Raw genomic sequence first — 13,428 nt, forward strand, 5'->3', positions numbered from 1 at the left:
TCTATACCTAGAAACGAAGATAGGAAGAGATTGTACCGTAGTTAGAAAATGGCATGTTTACAAACCGATTACTTGGTTTCTAAAACATTATAAAAATGCCGTGTGGAAATGGCTTTTATTGAAGGGGAATTAGAGCCCTCCAGGACCTACGTCCCTATTTGTTCATGGAGTCGAGGCCGTGGAGCCGCCAGCTGGGAGGGAGGGAGGGAGGGAGGGAGGCCCCTTCTGTCAGTCATACTTAGAAGACATCTCCGTATAGGAACCATTGTTTTCTCTGTGTGGTTTATCCCTGACTATGAATAGTTGACAAGGCTAAGTCGTTTTGGGGACATAGGTACTCTTCTTAGATGTTCTGAAGTGCCTGACATATTGTTCAAAGTAGAGGTGGCAAAAACACGTTTCATAAATACCTCTGTGTGGAAGTTCATGGGAAATACTGTTTTGGAGTGGCCATCCCACTCTGAGCAAATGCACGTTGTGTTTGTGCCCTGTTCCAGGGAGAAGTCGGGCAGTGGGAAGAGCTCTGTGTCAGGGTGTGTGCTGTTAGCTAAGACTATGTTGCATGCGTTTAGTTTTGTTGTACTGTGTATACTACAGTGCCTACAGGGCACTATACAGTGTGCATTTCCTAGTTTTCAGCATCCATTCTTTCTCAATGAAAAGAGACTACAGGCTAGGACAAAGTATAGTTGTTAAATTTAATATGATTTTTATGCTGTAGATTAAAATTCCTATGCAAGATTATCTCAGAAATTTGAACGTGATAGCTCATGGGGTTGGTGGAGAAGACACAGCAAGGAGAAGAATGCTGAGCCAAATGTTCATTGTGAGAACACACTTAGGCTCTTTTTTTTTTTTTTTTTTTTTTTTGGACAGGTAGAGTTTATAGACAGAGACAGAGAGAAAGGTCTTCCTTCCATTGGTTCACTCCCCAATTGGCCACCATGGCTGGCGCTGTGCCGATCTGAAGCCAGGAGCCAGGTGCTTCCTCCTGGTCTCCCATGCGGGTATAGGGGCCCAAGCACTTGGGCCACCCTCCACTGCCTTCCCGGGCCACAGCAGAGAGCTGGACTGGAAGAGGAGCAACCAGGACTAGAACCCGGCGCCCATATGGGATGCCAGCACCACAGGTGGAGGATTAACTAAGTGAGCCATGGCACCGGGCCCGACACTTAGGTTCTAACTGTTCCTGGTGTACAGTTTATTCAAGACTGCTGTGCATGGAGTGTACAAAGTCCTTTTTGAAGCATCTAGTCCATTTGCATGTTTCCATTTTTTTAAAGATTTATTTATTTGAAAGAGTTACACAGAGAGAGAAGGAGAGGCAGAGAGAGGTCTTCCATCTGCCAGTTCACTCCCCAATTGGCCCCAATGGCGAGAGCTGTGCTGATCCAAAGCCAAGAGCCAGGAGCTTCTTCGGGGTCTCCCACATGGGTGCAAGGGCCCAAGGATTTGGGCCATCTTCCACTGCTTTCCCAGGCCATAGCAGAGAGCTGGATCGAAAGTGGAGCAGCAGGGACTCAGACCGGCGCCCACACGGGATGCCGGCACTGCTGGTGGTGGCCTCACCTGCTATGCCACGGTGCTGGCCCCTGCATGTTTCAAAACGACCAAAATATAGTTTAAAGTACAAGTAGTGAGTGAGCACTCTATAAACATAATTTTACTGAAATAGTAGGAATGGAATTGTTAAACTACTTCTGTGAACAGGATATGACTGACTGTTCTTCAGTTGTTGGGAGAAGTTAGGAAGGAAGAAGATGCGAAAGATAATATGCTGGTGTGTTTGTTAGGTAATTTCAGACACAACCAGTTTTTTTGTGTGTGTAGCTTGCTTGGCTGTGTATATGTAATATATACAAATGAGTCCTCATTTTGCAACTTGCAGTCTCAAGGCAGTACGGAGGTTGCCAGTGTATGACAGAGTTAGTAAAATTAGCAGATTTTGTGCATTTCATGTTGCAATTCGTAGAAAGGCCTATTTCTGCTTTTGGAAATGAACTTGTTCAAACATCTCCGATCCTTACGCATACCTGTACTTGCCAAGTGGATTTGGTGGAGAGAAGGAAGGAAGGAGGGAATGGTTCAAGGCCAAAGTGATCATATTTAGAATATACTTCAGATTATGACTATTTCTGTGTGTGTACAGTTTTATTTAACAGTACTGCATACAGAGTATTCAGATATATTTGTATTTAAAATACCTGGTCTTTGTGGATGTTTCAAAGTGTTTGAAAATAGATGGGATTATTCTGATTCCACTTACATGAGTTACTTAGAAAATTAAATAGAGCAAGAAAGTAGAATGTTGATTACCAGGGATGAGAGTAGGGGAAGGTGGATGGTATTGGGGAAAGGGGGGGTGGTTAATTGTTCATAAGTGCAGAGGTTCTGTTTGGGATGATTAAAAGGTCTAGAGATGTGATGATTGTACAACAATGTGAATATACTAAACTAAATTTTATTAGAATAAAGATCTTTCTTAATTGATAGGAAATATTGTCTTTGCAAGTGGAGTTTTTAAACTCCTGAGTGAACAGTACACTCATTTTTGGGGTTGAGGAGTGTTGCAAAGAAATTGTGAAATACGTTTTGCTACTGTCCTAGAAGATTTTGGGTTCACACATTTCCGTATGTTATGTGCGTTTAACTTTGTTGTGCTGTATATAAAGGCAGGGGTATGTTCTCAAGGACATGGGAACCATCTCACTGAAAAGTAGCCGCCATGGGAGATGATGCCCTTGTCTCCTGCTTTATGTAGGAGTGTAACTTCAGCGGATGCCTTGCTCTGAGTCACAAAACTACCTCTTATCATTAAGATAAGAGAAATGTATTTTTCCTTTAGATAAAACCAGCTAGCAAACACAGAAGACCGCCCAATTTAACAAGTGAATTTAGGATAGGTTGTGTGGTGCATGGTGCTGTTAAGCTCTTGTTTGGGGATGGGATGGCTATTTATCTTGAGAATGTGAATGTCATAGATGGCATTTACTTGGTGTGTGTTTTGTAAAAACCCAGTATATACTAAGAACTGGCTGCCAAAGCTGGAAAGTGCCTAGAGACCAAAGAAAGAGGCAGACAAACCCATCATTGTACAGAGTATAATGTTTTTAGAGACTGAACAGAAGTCTGAGATGAGAGGATCCCCTGAGAAACGGATCACCGGGATGAGGGTTTATCCGCCAAGCTAGGCAGAGGTGGTCTCTGGCTAAAGTGAATGTACCTGGACTTTCTCAAGAAATAGTTGCATTTCAAGCATCAGATAAGGGACATTCCAGGTTTCTGTGCCCTATATGAAACACCAGGCAGATTGTCCTGATGACTTTATTTCATAGGGTTGGGGTGACTGTCAGGGTCACCAGTGGGCAAGGTGGCAGATAAGACCACGATGGCAGCAGTCCTGCCAACCTGCATCCCTGCAGACTGAGCTGCCAGGATGAGAAGGTGAGATTGCTTTTTTTTTTTTTTTAAGTTTTAATTTACTTATTTGAGATGGAGAGAGAGACAGAGAGAACGAGAGCGAGTGCACTTGCACCTGCTGGCCCACTCCCCAGATGCTTGCCATGGCTGAGGCTGAGCTGACATGAAGATAGGAGTCAGAAATGCAGTCCAGGTCTCCCACGTGGATGGGAGGGACCCAGGTAGCTGAGCCAGCACTGCTTCTTTGTGGGGCAGGAGCTAGGAATAGAGACCAGCCAGTGCGATGTGGGGCGCAGGTATCCTAAGCAGCATCGCAAGCGCTGGGTTAAATACCTGCTCCAGAACGTGGGATTTCTTTCCGTCTTTGCAGTCTCCCAGTGGAGTGCCGCTGATATGCCTCATATTCTGGTTTAATGGTTATCCGATAATAAAACTTTACTTTCTCTGTTTTACGGAGAGGATTTCTGTATTGGATGAAGAATTTGTTTTGATTTTCAAGGTTTGTTTATGTATTTGAAGGGCAGGGGGACAGAGGACAGAGATCTTCCATTCACTGATTCACTCCCCAAATGACCACAACAGCTGCAACTGGACCAAGCTGAAACCAGGAGTATAGAACTCCATCTGGGTCTCCCACGTGGGTGCAGTGGTTCAAGCACTTGGTTAATCCTCTGCTGCTTTCCCAGGCACATCAGCAGGGAGCTGGATTGGAAGTGGAGCAGCTGGGACAAAACCCAGCACCTATCAGAGATGCCACAGTCATAGGCAGTGACTTTACCCACTAACCCCTAACACCAGCCCCAGGCTGGAAATTTAAATAAGGACTTAAGTTTGCTGCAGTATATATTGTAGTACTGACTGTCTGAAAGTAACTTCAAATTAGAACAGTCTGATCTATAAGTCTTCGTTTCTCCCAATTCCTAAACCAACCCATGGATAGAGTAAGATGTGTGGGAGCCCCAGACGAAACTCGTGATTTCAGCCTGGCCCAGCTGTGACCATTGTAGCCATTTGGAATTTCATGTATAACTTACTATCAAAAAGAGATGTATCCATAAAAATCGTTGCAAATGGATGTTCTTGGAAAAGATATTTTGAAAGCAATTCTAGTATCCCAACTCAGATTGGATAAATTGATAATGAAAGATTTAAGGATATGCCATCTCAAAATATGCTCAGTTGGAATATTGATGATTCCGAACTGACATCACTTGAGGAGCTATAACTTCAGAAAAGGCCACTTAGGAGATAAGTAATTGGTCTAATGGTTAAGGTGTCAGATGAAACATCTCTATCCCATATTGAGGGCCTTGATCTGATACCCAGCTCTGGCTCCTGATTCCAGCTCTCTGCTAATGCAGACCTTGGGAGGCAACAGCAATGGCTTAAGTAGTTGAGTTCTTCTCACCCATGTAGAAGACCAGGATGGAGTTATCTCTCCCAGATTTGGCTTGGGCTTCATGGACATTTGGGAGTGAACCAGTGTAGGCAGCCTATGGACAAGTCAAGGCCAATCTTGGCTTGTGGAATTCCTGGGATAAGAAAGGCACGTACTCCCGTGTTGAAGGAGGATGTTAATCAAGAACACTCTGTTACAATTATCTGCGTCACAGGAGGTCCGAGAAGTTGCTTGCATATGTTGTTATCTTTTGTGTTTCCTTGAGCTGCAACTGGTTATGTCTAAATATCGCTGAGACACTGGAATAAAAGAGTCTTGATCAGTTCATTGTCTTGGCTCCCTTCTCTGCGTCCTTGTCCCTCTTTTCATTTCCACTCCCTCCTTCAGATTCTCTTCAACTGGCGCGGCTGATCGGCACAAACCAGCGATGGGAGTACTCTCTGGTCAGCATTGTTCCCTAACTCTCACTTCTGCTTTTCCTAGCCAAACAAACCAACCCAACCCAACCCAACCCAACCCAAACCAAACCGAACTACAAGATCATACCTTCAACAGAAGTTAGGTGGATAAACCTCTAAATGATTTAATGAGCCAGCTACTTCTTTTATTGGGTCCTGTGTTCGTATGTATAATTTTTTATGCTGTTAATCTGTCTTTTGTTAGCTTGATTCAGGGGCCACCACAAAAAAGAGGAACGAGAAGATTTTCCCCCAACACCATAAATAGCCACAAATAAGGTTTTGCCACCAAGTGAATTTGTTGCAGAGAAAATGATTTCTTTTGTTTTAAAACTATTTTGGATTTTGGGAGTAGATAGAAGGAATAATGGGCCTATCCTTTGGCCTGCCTAGAAAGAAGAGAGAAAGTAGAGGTGTGGGGAGTGAGAATGTGGGAAAGGTGAGTGCATAAGAAAGACTCAGAGCCCGGTTTACCGGACTAAGAGCTCAAAGTTTATCCTAAGGATAATAGGGACAATTGTTGGCTCCAGTTTGGAGCAGGGAGTTGACAGACTGGAGATGGAGAGAAGTCTTTCAGGGCATGGCTAGGGTCTCATCACCATCGTGTTGGCAGTAGAGAGAGAGGAAAGGACCATTCTTCCAGCTTTTTCACATGGCAGAACAAACAGAAAAATGTAATATTTGTCTTACACATTGGTATTGTAGGGAAAAAATGATAATTCCCTGTAGGTTGTTAGCTGGACCTCTGTTACAAAAGATTAAGAATAGAAAACCGAAGACAAGCAGACGTTTATTTATTTATTTACTTATTTATTTATTTTTTGACAGAGTTAGACAGTGAGAGAGAGAGACAAAGAGATAGGTCTTCCTTCCGTTGGTTCACCCCCCCCCCCCAAAATTGCCGCTACGGCCAGCACGCTGCACCAATCTGAAGCCAGGAACCAGGTGCTTCCTCCTGGTATCCCATGCGGGTGCAGGGCCCAAGGACTTGGGCCACCCTCCACTGCCTTCCTGGGCCACAGCAGAGAGTTGGAATGGAAGAGGAGCAACCAGGACAGAATCTGGCGCCCCAACTGGGACTAGAACCCAGGGTACCGGTGCCGTAAGTGGAGACTTAGCCTAGTGAGCCGTGGCGCTGTCCCAGAAGCTTTTAAGGTGCATATTTTATGTATATGTGGGAAAAAAGCAGAGAATGAGTGGTTCTCGAAGAGGTTTTGGATTCTCAGTTACTTGGTATTTTTAACCAACAACAGTGATTTTTAAAGAATCAGTAAAGCAGAGGAAAAAGACTTTTGTTGCAGAACAACACCCCAAAGAGTTGGAGGCATTGCTGTAGATCCCCCAAACCTGGGTCTAGAAAGCCAATCACTGATGTTGGGGTGGTGGAAGAAGGCGGGTATTTATTGGCAAAGCGCAGAGCAAGGAGGTAGGCAGCATTACTTACTTCCTAGGCTGTGCAAAGAATTCGGAGTGAAGCTTCTTACAGATTGAAATTGGGACGAAGCGGTCGTAGACCTTCTGTCCAAGTTCCTGTTTGGTCAGTGGTGCTCACGAGTTTCCTTTGGATGGTTGGCGATGCATTGCTCACTAGGGAGCTTTTATGATGGCCAGGTAGGCTTCAGGTGATCCGGGAGTCACTTGTTAAGTGGTAGTTCCTTCTGCCCCAAAGCTGGAATTTTCCTGCCTCGACCGACCTGTAATTCCCCTAAACAAACACCTCCAGACGATGCTGGCCAGCAGTTTTATCTGTTGGAGAAGCAAAGGAGTTCTTGAGTCCAGTGATTAGAACCTTGCAGAGCCAGCTGTGCCGCATTCTTAATTCAGTAAATTCCTTTTGATAAGGGACAAACAAGGACACTTCGGGCCAAGAGAAACTGACTGGATTTTACTTAATAAGGGTTCTGACTCACTCTGTAGAGTGATGACTGGAGCAAGGCAGAAACCTGGCAGAACAAGGCTAATTAGTGAGGCAGGCCAGTGTGGGTTCCTCTGGCATCATCTCCAGGCTGCTGAGCGTGCAGAGTAGTCTGCAGTGCTTAACCTCTGCTCTCCCTGGGGCATGGAAAGGATGCCTTTTGTCTTTTAAATTGGTAGCCAGCTTTTAAGCATCTCGACTGGGGGCAGAGGAATCTCCTGCACTGCTTCTCAGATGCCTTCAGATCAACAGTCAAAGATGATATACGTTTTTCTGATGCTGAGATGCACCAGAGTGTTCCCGGCTATAGGGCTACATCCCAGGGAGAGCTTCGGGCATCTTTATCAGAAACTAGCAATTGAAGTCTTGGAATGTGAGACACTGGCCAGAAAGACTTCCAGTGAGTGGAGAGGGACAAGGAAGGGAGGGAGAGAAGGGAAAGAGCAGGCATCCTTAGGACCTTGGAATCAGGCCTCCCCTCAGTCAACAGGTGTTTTCTATCCATGGACCCAGATGTTGGGGTTTATGTCTGGCAAGGCTTGACTTTGAGATAAAGGTTCTTATAAATAAATAAGAACCCTCAGATGATAAAAGATATTCCATGCCCCGGGGGACTTGGATTTGAGGGAAATAGCAGGGAGATCCAGGAAGCTGGAGAATTTCGCCCAACCCGTTAGACCACTTCTGTCTTTGTTTCTTGAAACGCATTACAAAAGGTCTCAGTCACCTTTCAAAGAAGTAGCCAGGGTGAGGGGTATGTTGGAGATGCAGTATAATACAGATTTCGATAATTTTACGGGAATGTATTCATGTGGTACTTGCAGATATAAAAGTGTATATCGTACACAAGACGTTCTGGGGGGGGTTGTTTTGTGTAGCAGTTATGATGCCGCTTGGGGGGCCGGCACTGTGGCACAGCATGTTAAGCAGCTGCCTGCAGCACCAGTATCCGTATCAGCACTGGTTCCAGTTCTGGCTGCTTCACTTCCAGTCTAGTTCCCTGCTAATGTGCCTGGAAAAGCAGTGGAGGATGGCCCAAGTGCTTGGGTCCCTGTACCCATGTGGGAGACCCAGAAGAAGCTCCTGGTTTTGAATTGGCCTAGCTCCAACCATTGTGGCCACCTGGGGAGTGAACCAGCAGATGGAAGACCTTTCTCTCTGTCTATCCCTCTCTTTCTCTGTAACTCTGCCTCTAAAATAAAGAAAAATAAATTAAAAAAAATCAGTGGATATTAAAAAAAAAAAAAACGGATACCCCTTGGGACACAGGTATCCTATATTGGAGTGCTTGGGTTCAAGTCGTAGCTCCACCCCTTATTCCAATGTCCTGCTAACACACCCTGTCATCTAAGTGGGAAAAGTTGATTAAATTCCTGGCTTTGGCCTGGCTCAGCCATCAGTGATGCAGACATTGAGGAGTGAATGAGCTCATGATAGATCTGTTTATCTGCCTTTCAAATAAATAAATACATTTTTGAAAAGATATTCTGGTCGTTCTCTTAGAATTTTCTTCTGTAGTATGAATAATAGCAATTACTGTTGTGATCATTATTGCCAAAATTTGAATCCCGTGGACTGGTGAAAAATTCCACACATGCAGTTGCCTCGGGTGAATTTCTTGATCAAGGATCTAGAAAGTGTCTGGAACTACTAGGCAGGGAGTTTGTTAGGTCAGATGGGCTGAAATTCTTGCCAGTAACTTTATCCTGTCAGTGTAATATACCCATATTCCCAGGATGCACCAGTGTTTCCTCTGGGGCCAGGAAGGAGGAGACACCATGATAACCACATAGAAGTTAAATTCTGCAATAGAAACCCAGAAAGCTTTGCACATTCCGAGACCCTCAACTCATTTGTTTATTCAGTAAAGGAACTGGGACCAGCACCGTGGCACAGTAGGTTAATCCGCCTGCGGTGCTGGCATCCCATATGGGTACCAGTTCTAGCCACAGCTGCTCCTCTTCTAATCCAGTTCTCTGCTGGGGCCTGGGAAACCAGTAGAAGATGGCCTAAGTCCTTGAGCCCTTGGAACTGTTACCGGAGAATGGCAGGGTTCTTGTCTTCGCGCAAGAAAGAATTTAGGCGTGAGACAGAGTAGTAGAAAGTAAAATAGCAAGGTTTATTAGGATAGGGACATCCGTAAGAACAGATGGGCACCTCTCCAGACAGGACCTGAGAGAGAGTGCAGTCGCTCGGACGGAGGACGGAGCAAGGTTACATGGTTGAATGGAAAGATTACACCTGGCCAGGCAGATGGGTGGCTCAGCATAGAGGCAGAGGGCTGAGCACGCAGTCTGGTTGAGGCCGGGGGAGGGGGGGGGGGTTTAAGGAGATGGGTCTTTGTCTTCACACATCTCCTCCTGAAACAAAGGATTTTATGGATATTAAGAAGCTCCTATCTGAGTTTTCCCTTGAAGGTATCAGACAGGAGGAAGCCTAGCTGGCGCCATCCTGGGTTCAGAGGAAGGGTGAGCAGGACCCCCTAGAGAATTGGGATCTGGAGCAGGGTGTTTGAAATGCAGATACTGGGCTGCATCTGGGAGATTGTGGAAGATTTGTCAGGCAGAAGGGGCGGGGACCCCCACCTGGCAGGTGATCAGGTAGAAGGGGGCAGGGCAGAATGCAAATACCAGGCTGCCCCTGAAACATTATCAGGATGACTTTGAGATGCAGATGCATATGTTGGACATAGACGTCTTCTCTTTAGGCCTGTTACACACACATAAGCTCATATCTGACTTCCTACCTAACACAACCACATGGGAGAACCAGAAGAAGCACCTGGCTCCTGGCTTCGGGTAGACGCAGCTCCAGCCGTTGCAGCCATCTGGGGAGTGAACCAAAGGAGGGAAGACCTTTCTCTATGTCTCTCTCTCTCTCACTGTCTGTAACTCTACCTCTCAAATAAATAAATGAAATCTTTAAAAAAGAATAAAGGACCACTCCTACCTCATAAAAAGGACTGAGGGCAGAGGAACCATCACCACTACCCCCCAAAGTGCACAGTTGAAGGCCACAGACACTGGGAGTGCAGCAGGGACTCAGATCCAGGTACTAGGACCTGGGATGTATCCCCAGTGACATCCTAATACCCCACCAAAGGCTGCCCTCAAGCTTTCTGTTTAGTAAGAGGAGAGAAGTAATGGCTTCCTCCCCCTTCCCTTGTTATGCCCGCAGTCCGTGGTCCCCCGAAAATCACACCACCAGAGACCGAAGTTGAAGCCAATAAGCAGGGTCATTTTTATTACGAGTTTGAACTCGGGCCTCTCAGGGCCTCCAGCAGAGGAAGCCCCCCGAGAAGCCCCGAGCCCAGTTCTTACAGAGCTTTTATTATCATGTCCAAGCAGGCTTTAGGGGAATGCTATAGATCAAGTTGATACTTCTGATAGGTCCCAACACCTGCCTCCAACTCCAGGGTAGGGGCTGGTTGTTATCTCAAGCTTTATACCTCCCTTTTACATTCCTGGACCTGGGTCAGGGTTGGGTCACATCTGGCCAGGTGGAAGGAAGGGGGAGTGTAATCAACTTAATGTAGTTCCTGGATTACATAGCTCAACATCTAACATAATACATATATAAAGTCAAAGACACTTAGCATTGCTTATTATTACTACTAGTTGCCTAATAAGCTAATGTGATTACACTTTAGATTACATTAAAATAATGATAATATTTTCTAGCACTATTATAATGGATAATAAGGGCATAGTAAAAGCTGGTTGTGCAGGTGTCTTCTCATTCCCCCCTTTCACATGAGACTTATTTGGAGCCAATCTTGGCTCTTTTATAGGTCTTAAGCTTTATAATTCCTGTTCATCTAAGGGTTGGTACTGTGTCCACAGCACCATAAGCTGAACTGTGTTCATCCTGTCTTTAACAAATGTTACTAGTTTGTTGATCACACAGGGGCCTATGGTTAGGATTATTATTAACAGAAGTAGAGGGCCAGTTATAGCCGATAATAAGGTTGTTAGCCAAGGAGAATAATTAAACCATGATTCAAACCATCCTTCTTGTTGTTCCCTTTCTCTTTTTCTTTTTTCTAGCCCCTCGCGTACTTTAGCCATGGAGTCCTCTACTACCCCGTGTGGTCGGCATAAAAACAACACTCCTCCCCCAAGGCGGCACACAGTCCTCCCTGCTGTAGAAACAGCAAGTCCAGTCCTCGCCTATCTTGGAGGACAACTTCCGACAGGGATCTGAGAGACTTGGTTAAGCCAGCGATAGATCGGTCAATTCTCGTTAAGTCTTCATCTATTGCCAGTCGGAGAGCTGAATACTGGCTTCCTTGCTTGGCTACTGCAGTGGCTCCCAACCCTGTCCCTGCCAGTCCTAACAGGCCAGCTACAGTGATTAAAGCGGTCGCCACTTCCCGGCGCTCTCTGCTGAGTGACGTGGTGGGTCTTAGGCTGGACGGGGGTTCCTTATAGGGATGATATATTATTCGAGGGTACAATCTAACTAGAAGGCACCATTCATTATTGCTTTGTAACACTGTCCCTGACACACACGGAGTCACTCCCGAAGCATTACAGGCCCACCACGTATTTCCTGGCGCTGGGTAGAACAGGGAGGCGTTGCTGAGGACAGTGTGACTACACATCGATCCAGTAGAAACTGTGGTGGATATGCACGTTCCCCGACCCCGCACGACCTGTAAGGTGGTCCCAGATTCCACCTCTCTCTGCCAGCGGCAGCCCTCTTGGGTTGTCCCAGAGGGTGAGAGACTTATCACAGCTGACGCCTCATAATAGGGTGGCGAGGCCTTGAGGGCAATGGGGGTCGTCAAGATGACTTGGAAGGGTCCCTTCCACCTGGGTTCCAAGTTTTCCTGTCGGTGGCGTTTCACGAACACCCAGTCGCCCGGCCGGTAGCTGTGGGGCACCGGAGGAGGCCCTGTCTTGTACAAGTCTTTCAGTTTTGGCCACACCTGTTCATGGACCCCCTGCAGGATTTGGAGTGAAGACAGGAGTTCAAAATCATCATCATTTTTTTTTTTTTTTGACAGGCAGAGTGGACAGTGAGAGAGAGAGACAGAGAGAAAGGTCTTCCTTTGCCGTTGGTTCACCCTCCAATGGCCGCCGCAGCTGGCGTGCTGCGGCCGGCGCACCGCGCTGATCCGATGGCAGGAGCCAGGTACTTCTCCTGGTCTCCCATGGGGTGCAGGGCCCAAGCACTTGGGCCATCCTCCACTGCACTCCCTGGCCACAGCAGAGAGCTGGCCTGGAAGAGGGGCAACCGGGACAGAATCCGGTGCCCCGACCGGGACTAGAACCTGGTGTGCCGGCGCCACAAGGCGGAGGATTAGCCTAGTAAGCCGCGGCGCCGGCCAATCATCATCATTTTTAATCAGATTTTCTTTAAGATTAGGTATGGTGGGAGGTGGCCTGCCAAACAAAATTTCATAGGGAGTAAGCCCCAGTTTGTATGGGGAATTGCGAACCCTATACAGAGCATAGGGGAGGATGGCTACCCAGTTTGCGCCAGTCTCCATGGTCAATTTGGTTAAAGTCTCCTTTAATGTTCTGTTCTTTCTTTCTACCTGTCCTGAACTTTGGGGCCTGTATGCACAATGTAATTTCCAATCCGCCCCGAGTATGGAAGCCAACCCCTGACTTACCTTAGAGACAAACGCCGGTCCATTGTCCGAGCCTATCATTACTGGAAATCCATACTTGGGTAAGATGTCCTCCAGTATCTTTTTGGCCACCACCTGAGATGTTTCATTCTTAGTGGGAAAGGCTTCTACCCATCCTGAAAAGGTATCTACAAAAACTAGTAAGTATTTATACCCGTACTTTCCTGGCTTTACCTCAGTAAAATCTACTTCCCAGTAGGCTCCTGGTTTATCTCCTCGCTGTCTTGTTCCAGAATTCTGAGCATTCTTTCCTGCATTAGTGAGTTGAGAGACTTTGCATTTGACAACAATTTGGGCAATTTTGCTGGGGGCCTCTTATTCGTAGTTTCGTCTGTCTCATTAAGTCCTGTATCCTCCTGGTGCCTAGGCGGGTGCTGTGGTGAATTTTTTGTAATACTCTTTCTCCTAGTTTTCCGGGGAGTATGATGCGACATTCAGAGTCTCTCCACCACCCATCAAGGAGCTGTGCCTCAGGGAGTGTTTTTACCCATTGCAGATCTTCTTCGGTGTACTCGGGCGTTGGAGGCAAGTTCCTGGGTCCTGGATCGGGGAATTGTTGTTGCGCGACTATAGCCTGAATTGGGGACATAGCTATTTT

At 46.3% G+C, this 13,428-nt stretch overlaps 1 long non-coding RNA gene across 1 annotated transcript in view; it reads left to right on the plus strand.

Moving 5' to 3' along the window:
* LOC138847155 (uncharacterized) overlaps positions 1–13,428 on the plus strand; it is a 99,461-nt gene that overhangs the window by 1,311 nt on the left and 84,722 nt on the right. The window lies entirely within an intron of this gene.

This window comes from Oryctolagus cuniculus, chromosome 19 (assembly GCF_964237555.1).
Source record: "Oryctolagus cuniculus chromosome 19, mOryCun1.1, whole genome shotgun sequence".
Lineage (NCBI taxonomy): Eukaryota > Metazoa > Chordata > Mammalia > Lagomorpha > Leporidae > Oryctolagus > Oryctolagus cuniculus.